General features: G+C 49.7%; 1 protein-coding gene across 1 annotated transcript in view; it reads left to right on the forward strand.

Moving 5' to 3' along the window:
• ARID1A (AT-rich interaction domain 1A) overlaps positions 1-14,878 on the forward strand; it is a 1,380,737-nt gene that overhangs the window by 396,063 nt on the left and 969,796 nt on the right. The window lies entirely within an intron of this gene.

Here is a 14,878-nt window from a genome sequence, read left to right on the forward strand (position 1 = left end):
TTCAGGCCTACGCCGCGTGGACCATGTAGGAGGAAAAGTATTTGACTCCCCTGTTCAGGATTTGTTCCAACTTGCGGAACGTCTTTTCGGACGACAAGCATTCTGAGTGCCTTTACTGCCTGTCCCTGGTGCACAAGGAGGAGGATTGTGCGTTTTGCCAGGAGATAGCCCCTCGCATGAAGGATCGGCACAGGCGGCTGAACGAGTGGTTATTGGCCAAGGCCCCTGTTCTGGGTGGCTCCCAGCAGCGCATGCCTCTCCAGGTTCCAAGAAGGCTGAGCGGGCTTCTAAGTCTTCTAAGTCTTTTGAGCTCATCCCTCCCGCGCGGATCCAACAGAGGCTAAGCACCGCGATTCAACTGCCACCGGGAGCGCCGTTGCGACTGGCTCCTTGGGGGGCCAGGGCGTATAAAACGTCTCCAGCCTCAGTCACCAGTCAACTCTCAGGATCTTCGGCCAAGAGGAAGTCGGACCATACGGGCAAACTCCAGGAGAGGCCCGATTCCGTCCCACCGGTGAAGTCCAAGGGAGAGCAGTGTTAAGACCCTCCCCCTACGGAGAAGGCCAAGCAGAACAAGACTCTGGCCCTGACTGTGAAGGCCCAGGTGCATCCACTGAAGACCCAGCCTTCCATCGAGGGGGTGGCTGCGTCTCTGGCGAAGGCCGCTGAGAAGGCCATGCAGGATGCAACCCCGAAGTCCAGGGTGTCCCTTCCTCCCAGTGGGGAGGCTGCGTTCCGGCCCATAGAGAAGATGCCCGTCATCTCCCCGAGACCTTCACCAATGGAAACAAAGGAGGAGGGCTGCAGTGGCCCTCCATGGTACGGATATCTCCTCTGAGCAGGAGCTCACCGATCTGCAAACTATCCAGGGTGAGGGAAACTTAGACAGCAGGCCCTACGACAAGTGCGCCGATTAAGGCGATGACACCGTCTAGCAAGAGCAGCAAGGCGATGATGGGCTGGCCTATTCCGCCTGCACCTCAGCTGCCACCCTCACCTCAGGTATCTCCTAGAGACCTCTTAGTGGACATCCTTTTGGCGCTGCATACGCTGGTATTGGTGATCCAGAAGAGGATGCCTATTGCGCCGGAGGCCCGGCCTGCGGCGCCAGCGACGGCCGACACCCCCACCGGGGAACCCCCGGCCAAGAAGAGGGTGCACTCCCCACCTCCCCACCACCCTTTGCCCCCCGAGGGATGAGGCTGATCCGGACACAGGGATGACGGGCACGGACGACAGCGGTTTAGGGTACCTTCCATCAACGCTGCACTGATCTTAGCTGCCGGACGAGGTTGGCTTGTTCCACTCGATCTCCGGAGCGTCAGAACTTTTTCAGCTCGCTCCAGAGGAGGAGGGCTTCTTATACCAGTGCAGAGAAGCGAAGAGGAAGACCAGCCTCTCAGTCCCACTCCTGGATGACATTTGGGACAAGGGTTTGGCGCTCATGAACCCTTCCACGGCTCCGGCGAAGAGTGATCGCCTCGAGAAGAAGTACAGGGTGCTGGACTCTGCGCCCAAGTGCTTATGGGCCCAGCCTTCCCAGGATTCTTTAGTGTCTACTGCGGGCAGGAAGAAGTCCTTGGGTGGTTCGGCGGCTGCCACCCCACCGGACAGCGAGGGCAAGAAGTTAGATGGGACGTGTCATCTATTCTGCAGCGACTACCATCAAGGCCGACCACACCCTTGCCATCGTGGCTCGTTATAATCGGAGTTTTGGTTGAAGTTCGCTCTCATCCTGGACTTCCTTCTCGCCGACAAGATGTTGGAAGCGTTGGATATTCTACAGGAAGGCGAGGTGGCGTCGGACCATGCCATCACAGTGGTCACGGACATCGCCAACACGGGGTTCTGCCAGATGGGCACCAGCGTTTGCCTTCGTTGTCGTGGCTGGCTCAAGGCCATCAACTTTCTGCAAGACGTTCAGTCGAAGGTGCTGGACATGCCCTTTGACAGGGAAGGCTGTGGATGATTCTCTCCAAGCCATAAAGGCGGACACAGAGATGGTGTTTTTGGCACTCTTCAGCAACAGAAGCTGTCCTTTCGGACCTCAGGCGGCATGTCCCAAGAATCCTGCAAGGGGTTTGGTGGCGGTTTCTCATTTTACTGCCATCCATCCACTCGTCTGCCCAGGAGACCAACAGGGGCTGCTCCAAGACCAGAGGCAGGATTGAACCGACCGTGGTGGGAGGCCGGCTGGCGAACTTCGTTAGCGTGTGGAGGACCATCTGCACCGACATTTTTGGGTGCTGGACGCTCTCGCCCATGGACACACCCTGTAGTTTCAACTGAAGTGTCCCCGAATACCACCGGTGGCCAGCAGGAAAACAACGTCCCTCAGCTGTTGCTGGAGGTGATCGGCCATCTTGGGCAAAGTACGACTGGTAGCCCTGAAGGTCACAAGGGTGAGGCCCATCAAGACACTGCTCGTCATGATGTTGTCATGCATATATCTCGTTCGGCTGTGCAGGCTACGGATGCGTCTGCTACAGGAGTTACCCGACGCCTGTTGGATACAAGTATCCCAGCTCGGAGGACAAGATAGCACTAGATAAGAGTTTCCGTTGAGTGATATGGTGGTGGGGAGTTCGCGCACATCTGTCCGGAGATGCGTATTTCCGACCCATCTCACCAGGAGACTGTCACGACGGACGCCTCCCTGGAAGGATGGGGAGATCACACCGAAGTCTTCATACAAGAGGCCTGTGGCTATCGGAGTAGAACACTTTGCACATCAACGTGTTGGAGATGCTGGCAGTGTTTTGGGCCCTCCAGTCTTTCCTTTCGGCCCCTCAAGGGCAAGTTGGTGCGGGTCTTCACGGACAACATCACCACAATGCTCTACATCAGGAAGCAGGGGGGCACCAGGTCCCCGGCGCTCTACAAAGAGGCGCAGGAACTGTGGCACTGGGCCATCGTCCAGGGGATGTTCCTCATCCTGTTTCATCTGACAGGAGTGAAGAACACAATCGCAGACTCTCTCAGCAGGGAGCTGCGTGCTTGTCACAAGTGCAAGCTTTGGCAGGACCAAGTGAATCACCTGTTCCGACGATGGGACAATCCCCACATCGATCTATTTGTGATGGCGACGAACACCAAGTGCTGAAGTTTCGCCAGCCGGTTTCCCCAGACGAGGAGCATAGGAGACGCATTCTCATTTCCCTGGGACAGCCTTTCCTGTAAAAAATTCCTGAAGTCCTCTGTCGCTATGTGGTATATGTAGATGAGTCCAAAATAGCTGCATCTGTGGTAACCAGTGGTCTAAAGCACTGGCGTAACAGGGGCCCCCGGAGCCCCCGCGGTGCGGGGGGGCCCGCGGTGTGGGGGGCCCCACCAGCACATGGCTGGGAGGGGGCCCCAGTAAAAAAAAAAAAATATTTCTAAAAAAAAGTTTCTTTTGAAATTCACTCTGCATTCATAAAGAACATTTCTGTAACAGAAATAATTTCTTTATGAAGGCAGAGTGACTACAAAAAGAAACTTTCTTTTTGAAGTCTGAGGGCCCCCGTAACCCATGACATGGAAGACCCTAGGCTGGAGGCCTCCATGTCATGGGGTGGGGGGGGGGGGAACCCTATGCCTTCAAAAAGAAATTGTTTGTTTTTGAAGCCACTCAGCCATCATAAAGAAATTATTTTGATTATGGTTCGGTCCTTAACTGAAATAATTTCTTAATGAAGTTATAGTGACTTAAAAAAGAAACAATGGGGCTCATTCTGACCATGCCGGTCCGGAAACAACGGTGCTGGTAAGCTTACAGGCACTGTTGTTTCCGGACCGGCATATTACAGGTCTGCCTGGTGGGGCTGCCGTGCCCGACAGGTCTGACCCTGCCAGGCACAGCAGCCACGGTAGGCAGACCTGTCACGGAAGCACCGGCACCGTGAACAATGGTGCAGGTGCTTCTGTGTCCCCATTCCCGTCTGGGGTTTAACGAAATTACCGGCACCTGATTTCCCAGCCGCCGGACTTGAAATAGCACAGTGGCACCGGGAAGTCAGGCCATAGTAATTTTTTATGGGTCTGGCGGCAACCCGCCAGTAGCACCGGCACGGTTACCGCTGGACCCGTAATGAGCCCCAATTTCTTTAAGTAATAGAGCCCCCCCTCAACTCCATGAGGTTTGCGTGTATGAGTCTATGGTGAAAGGGTGCACACTCAAATGTATAGCCGGCTGCCTGTGTGTGTGTATGGTGAAAGGGTGCACACATAAATGTATAGGTGGCTACCTGTGTGAGTGTATGGTGAAAGGGTGCACACTTAAATGTGTGGATGACTGGGTGTGTATAAGGTGAATGGTGTGTGTTCTTGTGTACAGGGGCACAAGAAAACCTTCATTTCGGGGGGGGGCTAACCCTTCAAATGTTGGGGGAGGCGCTAACTTCACATGCGGTGGGGAGGGGAAACTTATTTGTGTGGGCGCATCCAAATTATTTACGCATTTTAATGACTATTCTAGTGCAGATTCAATGTTACAAGCAGTTAACTCTCTCCTATAAGTCTCCTGTTCCCTCTCTGCCCTTCCAATCACTCCCCTGGCATGCAAGTACTAAACCCACATCACAATTTCAATCGCCTAAACAATGTGGAATTTGAATGCAGGTACTAACAGTGAAATGCTTTATGTTGGTAATTGCTGGTAATTGCTGGGTTCTTAACAGCAAAAACCAGGTGCCGTTTAAAATCTGTGTCCTGTTCGGTCTGGCAACTGCTCTAAAGGTTAGCCAAGTTGAGTCAATATAGCCCAAAATGTCAGGGGGGGTAGTGCTGAAGCCCAGTCAACTCAATGGTGTTGCGCTACTACTTGTGTTTAATGCCTTGCTTACTCCTAGCCCTATTCTTCCTCGTCCCAGTACTTATATACGAGGCAGAACGTGTGTTTGAGGCACTCTGCCTCATACAAAAGCACTCGGAAGAGGTAGAGGTACATGGAGGTAATGCCTGATTTAGCTACCTGTAATCTTCATCACTCCTAGCCTCATACGAAAGCTCTGGGACAAGGAAGAGGGACGCAGAGGTAATTCTGGGCCAAGGAGCTGATTGTGGAGGTTGGGGTGGTGGGTGGGAGGGAGAGTGGATGTGTGGGTGGGCAGGATTGTGTGATCATAATGGTTGTCCATGTCCAGGCTAAGCAGGCATGATATGTGGTATTAGTGGCTAGAGAGGCATTTTGATTTAGCCAGTCTAGTCATTCCTCCGTTTGGTATGACTTTCTTTTAACTGGACATTTCTGATAAAGTAGTCCTGCTAACTTTAATTACCTGGCTAGATTGGCATTTGGGTGCTGCCAGTCTAGCCATTTCTTACTGCGGCATTGTATATTTTTCTGGGCATCTGTGATAAAATGATATGATGTGATTCAAGTCATTTATAATGCGCCTGTACACAAGTGTACACAAGGGAGGGATGATAGAGGGAGGACAAGACAAACGATCTCACTAGGCCTTGTGTCATTGTGAGAACGAGAAGTGCAAGGGAAAAGGGAGGGGAAAACAGGGCAGCAATGCTCTCAGTAAGTGCAGCCAGGGCAGAGCAGCTATTGGTTGTGCAAGGAGAACAATGGACTGCAGGGTTACAGTTACAGCCCCTAAGTGCATGGTAGGCCCGGAGGCATTGCAAGGGTGACCAATCAAGAAAGAGCCTGGACTCAGACTCTGAGGGTAGCCAGTCAGTACAGCAGACAGGTAGGTCAGGTAGGTCAGCAGGGGGGGAGAGAGAGCGAAAGCAGCAGAGAAGAGGAAAGCTTTTAGCTGCTTCCGAAACTTCAGGTTGTCCGCCTCAAGTTTGAGAGGGGCAGGGAGGCCATTCCAGTTGGAGGCACCATCAGAGGAGAGAGGTCTACCCCCACTCTCTGCCTGGAGAAATGTCTAAGCCTTAGAGAGTTGGAGGTAGCTGAGTGAAGGGTTAGAGAAAGAAGGTATTTTGGAAGAGAGCATTGGATTTAGTGTTGGCACTGGGCCCAGAAAGCCTTGTGGGCAATGCAAAGGTTCTTGAACTTGATCCTTGCAGCCAGTGGAGAGATTTCAGGGCTGGAGAAATACAATCCCAGGGCATGAGGCCAAGGCTAAGTCTTTCAGTCCTGTTCTGGATTAGTTGCAGATGACAGAGACTAGAGGAAGACAGATTGAGAAAGTGGCTGTTGCAGTAGTCCAGCTTAGAGACAGTGAGCTTCTGGTGGAGAGTGAGAAAGGGAAGAGTCCCTTTGAGGAGGAGCAGCTGGTAGTGGGACTTCTTGGTGATGTCCGAGATGTTAGGAGAGAAAGAGAGTGTGGCGTTGAAGATGACACCAAGGTTTTTTGCCTCGCAGGAAGGCAAAGGAAGAGGGCCCAAGGTGGTCTGCTATAGTGAGAGAGGAAACACAGTGGCAAGGGTCCCAGTGAGAAGGATCTCTGTCTTACTGGCATTAAGGCAGAGATTGTTGGAGGCGCACCAATCCTGAATCGTGGATAGACAGTCAGGAATGAGCAAGAGAGGAGAGGAGGATGAGGGGAGCCTGAAGGAAAGCTGAGTCATCCGCACAACACTGAAAGTTAGAGGATAAGGTAGAGATCAGGGAGGCCAAAGTGGCCAAGTAGAGGTTGAAAAACCAGCGTGAGAGGATAGAGCCCTGGGGAATGCCACAGGTAGAGAGAGGTGACGGAGAGAATGGGACCACGATCGACCTGGGAGCTGAGTGGCGGTCCAAGTGGAAACAGGTCAGGCACTCTAGGGTCTGATCTGTGATGCCCAGGTTCTCAGAGTCGATTGATCAGGATGGGGATGTTGACCCTGTCGAAAGCAGGGGAAAGATGAAGGATGAGAATAGAAGGAATGCTGGAATCAAGGTTAGAGAGCAGCACAGGTGTTAAGGAGAGCAGTTTCCATGCCTCTGGCAGCTCTGAAGCCAGACTGATGGTCATGGAGACAACCAACAGATTCAGTGTGGAGTGTAAGCTGGGAGATGGCAAGCTTTTCCAAGAGTTTGCTCATGAAAGGTGGAGATTGAGCGATAGTTTTCCAGCAGGTAGGATCAGCAGACTGCTTCTTGAGGAGTGGGTGCACAAGGGAGTGCTCAAAGGGAGAGGGGAACATTGCAGTGGCGAAAGAGTGATTACAGAAATCGGCCAAGGCTGGAGCGATGGTGTCAATATGGGCTTTGATGGTTCTGGAGGAGCAGCGGAGCACCTGTTTGGACGACACTTTCATAGATCGGACTTGTCTAGAAACCTCGTCAGGTGTTGTCAGAGAGAAAGAGGAAAAAGGAGGAGGAGAGAAGAGATGGCCAAAATGGGCCGAGAGAGGAAGAGGACATAGAGGACAGGATGTCCTGAGATTTAGCAGAGAAATGAGAGGCCAGAGCTGTACAGAGGGCATGGGAGGGAACAGAAGAGGTATAGACCACAACAGGATTGACCAGTTCCTTGCAGATTTTAAAGTGTTTGGCCATGTTGTTCGAGGCCATGGAGACACATGCTTTATTGTGTGCTCTCTTCTTGATGAGTGTTATTGCTTTGACTGGCATTTTGCTGAAAACAGTCTAGGTATGTCTAAATGTGGCCTGGCATTCTGTACTATAATGTTATTACGTGTTTACACTGGTCTACATTGTGCAGCCAGTTGGAAGCATTAATGTTCCTGTGCACTGTTGGTGACTTGCATGTATTGGATTGTGTTACCCTACAAAACAATTGCAAACACTCTGGCTTTATAGCCAATTTATCTCAGAAAGTGTGCTGTATATTGCATTAAAACACATATTTATATCTTTTTCCTAGTGCAGTGTGCGGCATACCCCTTCAGCAGCACGTTAATTCGTATTGTGCAAGCGTGACAGTCTAGGCCGGCCCAGAGTGTGGCGCAACCCGTGATTTGTTGCCGAGTTGGGGGGCCCCCTCAGCATGTCTCGCAGGGGGGCCCCCACATTTTGTTACGCCACTGGTCTAAAGATAAACATAAAAAGGGGTGAGATCTAATTAGACACTGTATATAGTGTGTAAAATTAAAGGGAGGTCGGAACAAATATATTACAACCAAAGGGTAGGTAAAATATCCTTGTATTATCATGTAGGGGGCTATAGTACATAGTGGCAATCGCCAGTCTAAAGGGTTGTGTAATACTCCTGTAATGCACAGTTTCTGAAGGAAAACATATTCTTAGTTTCCATAGAAATCCCAGAGATCGGCATTAATTATAATTTTTCATATAGGTCCATATCTAAAGGAGCTAATACTGTTGAGTAGAAACCATGAATGTTCCATCAATAAGTAGAAGTGTGCCGATTCTTCTGTAAAGGCCATCACCACAGTGCCTGTAGGAGACAATGTTGTTCATCATAAGGTCCAAAGTGGCTTGTTGCCCACCAATCATAATCTAGTCTTACTGGGATGTTCAAAAAACGTTCACTTGCTAGGTTCTGGGAGACCGCCATGTGGTAAAAGGAAATATTGCAGTGCTTCGCTGGTAGATTAGCGGTGGGGACCAACAGGTGATCAAGCAGATTCTCGCTGTGTGGTAATGAAAGTTACCAGTAGACCTACAAGGTATTGGGAAACTCGAATTAGGCCATCATGATTGTGACTTTGAGGTCATACCAATGATATATAGAGCGCTATATGAATGCCAAGTAACAGAACAGGTTACTGATCACTCAATAGATGGTAATAGGATGTTAAGGAAATGTATGTAAGGTAGTAAACTGTAATTGTCTGAACATGTAAAACGATCCCTAGGGACCTAAAGTATATTGAACAGGCTTAAGGTATTACAATGTTTCAGACAAAAAAGGTTGTCACAGGTATACATGAATCAACAGGGTACATTGTGTCTTAACGCCTTGGTTAGTTACAAATAAAACTCATTGATCTTTTTCTCTGACCATTTGTGTGATGTCCTAGTATTTATATTGAACCAATATGTTCTACAAGTGTCCCCAACAGATCTTAAAAGTGAAAGATGCAGTACATATGGTCAGCAAATATGCGGTCAACAGTTGAGTTGTTGTCACTAGTCAGCTAACACAACCTATGGTCATGTGCGATCCCATGTGGCTGTTATTATGATCCCTTAAAATTCTAAAGGTAGTTCATGCCAAGGGGACTGATCGCATCCAAGTGGTATATCCAGTAGAGCTTCCTTTGTGCCATTTCCTTTTGTAAGTCACCTCCCCTTGATTGCGGATGGATGATCTAGAGGACCTCATTAAAGGGACAGCCTAGTGGTGGAATGTAGTAGACTTTTCCTTTAATCTTCCTCTACACAGTGCTGTTCCTATGGGTAATCTTTAACTCTCGGTTGCCTCTTCCTTGTTCCAGTATATGTTGGAAATGTAGAGGAGGTAACGGGATAAGAATGGTAGTGTACCATAAAGGCTGAGGGAGAGCAGGGGGCTGGATAGTTGGGGAGGGGCCATATTGCGTCCTACCCTCGGGCATCCTCCTTTCACTCCCCAAAGACCCTCTACTTGGGTGTTTTTATTTTTTTTTCATTTTTTTTCTCTCTCTCTCGCTTGTTTGCCCCAGGGTCGGGATCCAAGCATGATGGCCCTTCCCTGGCCACCTGAGCAAAGGATCCAGAGGGAGGAAATGTGAAGACTTCTTTCTGTTTCTCACAGGGTCTGTGGAAACTATGGAGGGAAAGGTGGAGACCTCCTTCATCTAGCCACACTTAACGCTTTCTCAGCCATAAAACACTGCTGACATCTGCCCCCTTCTTGAAGACATTGTCATTGACATCCTCGCTCTTATTGAGACATGGTTCAATGCCAGCTCAGTCACTGCTTTTGACCCCCTGATGGCTACAAGATCTCCATGCCTCGAGCTTACTGTACTGGCATTCCCTCTGATCATCCACTCTCATCACCACTGATCACCCCTCTCTTGTTTAGACCACTCTCTCCTCTTCACTCACCTTGGTCCTCTTGGCCTTCTGTCCGAAACCTCCTCCAGCCTGTCAACCTCGTTCACAAACATCCGGCTGACGAAACAAGTATCGGCTGCTGCCTTTGCATCAACCTTCATCCCCCTCTTCCCGCACTGCAGACTCTACCTCTGAGCAACCTCCATCTGGCCATTACTAATACTCTGGACATTCTGGCCCCAGTTTTGAGGATCCGCTTGAAACCTGCCTCTAAGCATAACACCTGGTACGATTCTGAACTTGCAGTCCTGAAACGCAAGTGCAGAGCTGCGGAACAGAAGTGGTAGACCTCTGACTTTCCATCCGCACCAAGAAAATGGCCCACATCCAGGCGCGCCTCTCTGGTACAGCTAACAAAACTGCTTAAAGCTTTAAAATCTCCAGGGAACTAATCGACCCTTCTGCAGTCTCCTCCTCACTCGTCCCCTCCCAAGCCCTCTGCAACACATTGCCCACACACTTTACTACAAAAACACAGGACATCTTAGGCACCCTTGCGTCCCACTTCTCCTCCCCTGCCCCGCCCCCTCCTTCGCCCCCTTGCCTCCTATGGCCTCTCACCCTCCTTCCTCTCTCCTGCTTCTCCCCTACCATACCTAATAAGGTCACCAGAGTAGTTCGCTCCATGAAGGTCTCCCCCAAACAGGTTTCCCCCTGCTCCTCCAGAACCATTAAGGACAATGTTGTCTCTCTTGCCCCGCACTTGCTGACTTCTGCAACCACTCTTTTGCCATGGGATCTCCTCCCCCTTCCCCCAGCACTCCCTTGTGCGCCCTTTCCCACTTGTCCCCCCTTTCCCACTTGTCCCGCCACCTACGGTCCTTTATCTATCACCCCCACCCTTGGGGAAACTCCTGGAGAAGCTGGCCTTCCTCCAACTAACCTCACACACTGAACTTGTTGGTTGCATCCACGACCATCAATCTTGATTCCGAGCATCCAGAGGCCCGGAAACTGCTCTTCTGAACACCCATGAGGAACTGCTTGCATCTCTGGATTCCAACTCTCCAACTGTCCTCGTTCTTCTTGATCTCTCCTCTGCTTTTGGCATGGTCAACCACTCCATCCTCATAAAACGGCTCCATGATACCCTGTGTATCTTGGAGTGGGCACTGAACTGGCTGACCTCCTTCCTCAGTAACAGTCTGTCTCAGGTTATCCTGAGCACTTAATCCTCCCCTCATCTACCTCTCTCTCTCCACCTGTGATGTTCCTCAGGGCTCCAACCGCTCTCCCTGTCTCTTTAACACTTTCCTTGCTCCACTGGCACACCTCATTTCCACCTTCTCCCCTCACTTCTAGTGTTACGCAGATGAGACAACTCTTTTTCAAGCTTCCCTCTGACCCACTCCTTATTTCTTCCATCATTCCGGATTGCCTATCTGCCATCCAGTTCTGGTGCACTTCCAACAATCTCTGCCTCAATGCCAGCAAGACTGAGATCCTTCCTATTGGTACTCCTGCTCCCTCTTTCTTCCCCTCACTTTGGCCATCCTCTATGGGCTCTCTCCAATCTCCTTCATCTTAAGTGAGAAACCTTGGAGTCCCTTCCGACTCTTTCCTTTCTCCCTCACATTCAGGACCTTGCCAAGAAGTCCCACTTTCGACTCTTCCTTCTCAAAGGAATTCTCACCTTTCTCACCTTTCTCACTTCCCCCACAAGCTCAATGTCTACAGAACTCTGGTTCTCTCTAGGCTAGAGCACTGCGATAGCCTTTTCCTGAATCTACCATCTTACTCTCTGTGACCCCTCTAGCTAATCCACAATAGGGCAACTTGATTTATCCTTGCCCTCAAGCCCAGAGACCTCATCTCTCCAGCTCTAAACTCTCCATTGGCTCCCTTTTGCTGCAAGAATCTAATTTGCATCCCTCTGCATCATCCATAAGGCTGTCTGGGCCTGGGGACCATGCTATCTACAGCTTGCTCTTACTAAATACACTCCCTCTACATCTTTGTTTCTCCGGTACCAACTCCCTGTGTCGAGCACTTTGCTAAATAGAGAGCTGGTGGCCGATCTCTTTCCTCAGCTGGCTCCCTCTTATGGAACAGCCTCCCCCTTCCTCTAAGTCAGCCGATCTCCCCAAATTCTAGAAGCACCTCAATACTTTTCTTTTCTCGTCCCCCTTACCCCCTTCTCTGTTAATCCCACTCTTGCTGAGATTGGTGACCAGGGTCCTTATGTATCCTTCTGGGCCCTGGCCGCCCACACCCAATCACCTTCAGCCTCCGCCCTCTCCCAGCACTTGCCTTGGCACCCACTGGCCTATCCCTCTGTAGGCCTGCACTTACCCATTTATTGGCAGCTGATCTCTACATTGCACTTCCTCCACTGGGCACTTACATCTGCTGCTCACCCACATGCACGGACACTCCTTGCACATACCCCCCTCTGCCCTCTTCCCCTCTCCTATCTCTGCACTTGCACATTCTGAATGCTCACAAGGCCTAGTAGATCTGTGTTTATCCTTCAGTGTTTTAATTGTTTTTCAATCCCACGTTCCCTCCCTGTTGCCCTGTGGGCGCTTTGAAACCCAATTTACTTGCTGTATAAGCGCCTTACCAATGCACAAGAAATAAAATAAATTAGATCTCGGGCCAGCAAACTATGAAATATATTAAGCCTCAAAAATTCAGGATGACAACGTTACAGGAAGTCATCCCACTTGAAAATAAGAAGGAATTCTTATGACATTAGACATGATGGAAGTATACTTTCATATTTCTATGTTCTCCACTCACAGAAAATTCCTACGATTCATGGTGGGAAAGGTATACTACCAGTTCAAGATACTTATCTGAACGTCTGTCCAATAACGGGGGAATCGCAAGCAAAATACCTTTAACACACAAATTACAGTAGACTTGCTTTTCAAATTGAAATTCATCATAAAAAGACATTTTGGTACTATCCAGAAGAAACCATTCCTGGAAGCAATCACAGACTAAGAGCAAGCTATCGCTTGCCTACCCCAGGGATGCACAGATTTTATTTTTGCTGGGGAAAGCAACCCTTTTGAATCAGGACTTTTACCATGCCGAGTATTTATGAATGTAGGAAAATCTTTTAACTTTGGTAAGTAGTGAGTACGTGAACCATATGTCATAAACCACAGATGGAGGTTGTGCTGCATAACCGTGAATGGAACTAGTCGCACAGCAACTAAGCCACCACAAAGGAGAGTGCAATAGAAGCAGGATACGGATCAAAAGCCTTCTAAAAAGCTTAATTTTCCTTGGTGGTGTTTCTAATCTGCCTTGAGAAAGCCCTAGAGGGTGAAACTGTTGGCCAAGCAGTTGGCAAATTTATTTTTCATTTGTTGTCTAAGATGGCAACAATTCTTTCATTTCATACTTGGAATATCACTGAAATACTACACACCTGAATTGTGAACAGTGATTCGAACTCGAATGTACAATGCTCAAAATTGAACACTTAACAAGGACTTATCTCATAACTTATTTTTTCAGATGAGGCGCCTGCGATTAGATCATGAAGGTGCTTGGGTCATGTTTGTACTCCTGCGTCCCATCCCCTTTCCTCCATACTTGTGGGACATGCTGTGTTGCATACGGGGGCCTGGCACATGCACAGCCACAGGCTCTGCCTCCTCCTCGTGCCCTGTCCTTTTCTATCAGGCCGGCTGGCTGGATCTAGCACCAGCACAAGGATTTTTCCCCATCCCTTTCTTCTGTCAATTTTTTTTTACTCCCCTCGTGTTCGGAATTACAGTAGTTTTCACTCATCTACGCTGGGAGAAAAAGGATTTGCTTCCTTTTAATTGTGTGGTAGGAACCTACTCAGTGTTGGATCCTCATGAGCGCTGTGCCTCGGCCGGATCACAGGTGCGATGCGTACTTCGCCTGTGATGCACTTTCTACTCGGACCCTCACTAGACGGCTTCAGCACCACAGGAGGGATCGCTCCGATCCCAGCACTACTCTGTCTGTCGCTAAATTGACTGGGTCGAATCCCTCGGTGAAGGCTAAATTCTGCACCAGCATTGCTGAGGTTCTATACATCGGGGCTAATACTAGCAAGATTTTATCTGCACTCGATCTGGGTCAGCCATCATTTTAATTTTTTTGTTTAAAGTGCAGACCTACCTAGAGAGCAGCAGAGCGCTGTGTAGAGTGTGGGTAATGTGATGCCTGTGTGTTCGGTATGTGCGTCGATTGGAATTAGTCCTTGGATCATTGTCTAGGCCTCTGCAGTCTGTGGTTTCTGGAGCTGACAAACTTCCAGTGGTCTAGTACTCCATCATAAAATGGAGCCAGCAGCTTTCGAATCTACCTCTTTGGAGGCTACATTGGTGGAAGAAATCAGCCCATGTCCACGCCTGCTGATTCTTTGGGCTGACATCGGTTTGCACCTATTCCATAGAGTTCAATTTGAGAGCGATCCTTTTGCTCTCCGATTAGAGTGGTTGGCTCCTACTGTATGCCTATGACGATTTCTTCACTTCATTATGTGGATTCATGGTTGTCGAGACCAACTTGGCAGCCATTCTTGACAGATACATAGCCTCAGCCACAACATAACTGGCTATCTTCCTACCTCTCCTCCCGCTATTTTACTGTTTCCCGGGGAGGCCGGTCCTCTCCTACGCAGCCACTGGATAACGGCGTACCCCAAGGCTCAGTGCTTGGCCCTTTCCTTTTCTCACTCTACACCTCCCTCCTTGACCCTGTTATCTCCTCGTTCGGCATTTCCCACCATTTCTATGCTGATACTCAGCTCTTCCTTTCCTTCGCTTCCTTCTCTCCCGACCTCCACCTTAAACTCTCTTCCTGTCTTTCCGCTATAAAAAAAACTGGATGTCCTCACGCTTTCTCTCTCTCAACACTGACAAGACTGAAGTCCTATTCTTCCCCTCCAACCCTATTCCCCCTCCCTCTCCTCCACCTTTCATTCACTTTCCTCCTCCTAATCTCCCGATCTCTGCCCACCCTCGCAACTTAGGAATTCACTTTGACTCCTCCCTT

The sequence above is a fragment of the Ambystoma mexicanum genome, chromosome 11, assembly GCF_040938575.1.
Source record: "Ambystoma mexicanum isolate Mex_15411 chromosome 11, UKY_AmexF1_1, whole genome shotgun sequence".
NCBI lineage: Eukaryota > Metazoa > Chordata > Amphibia > Caudata > Ambystomatidae > Ambystoma > Ambystoma mexicanum.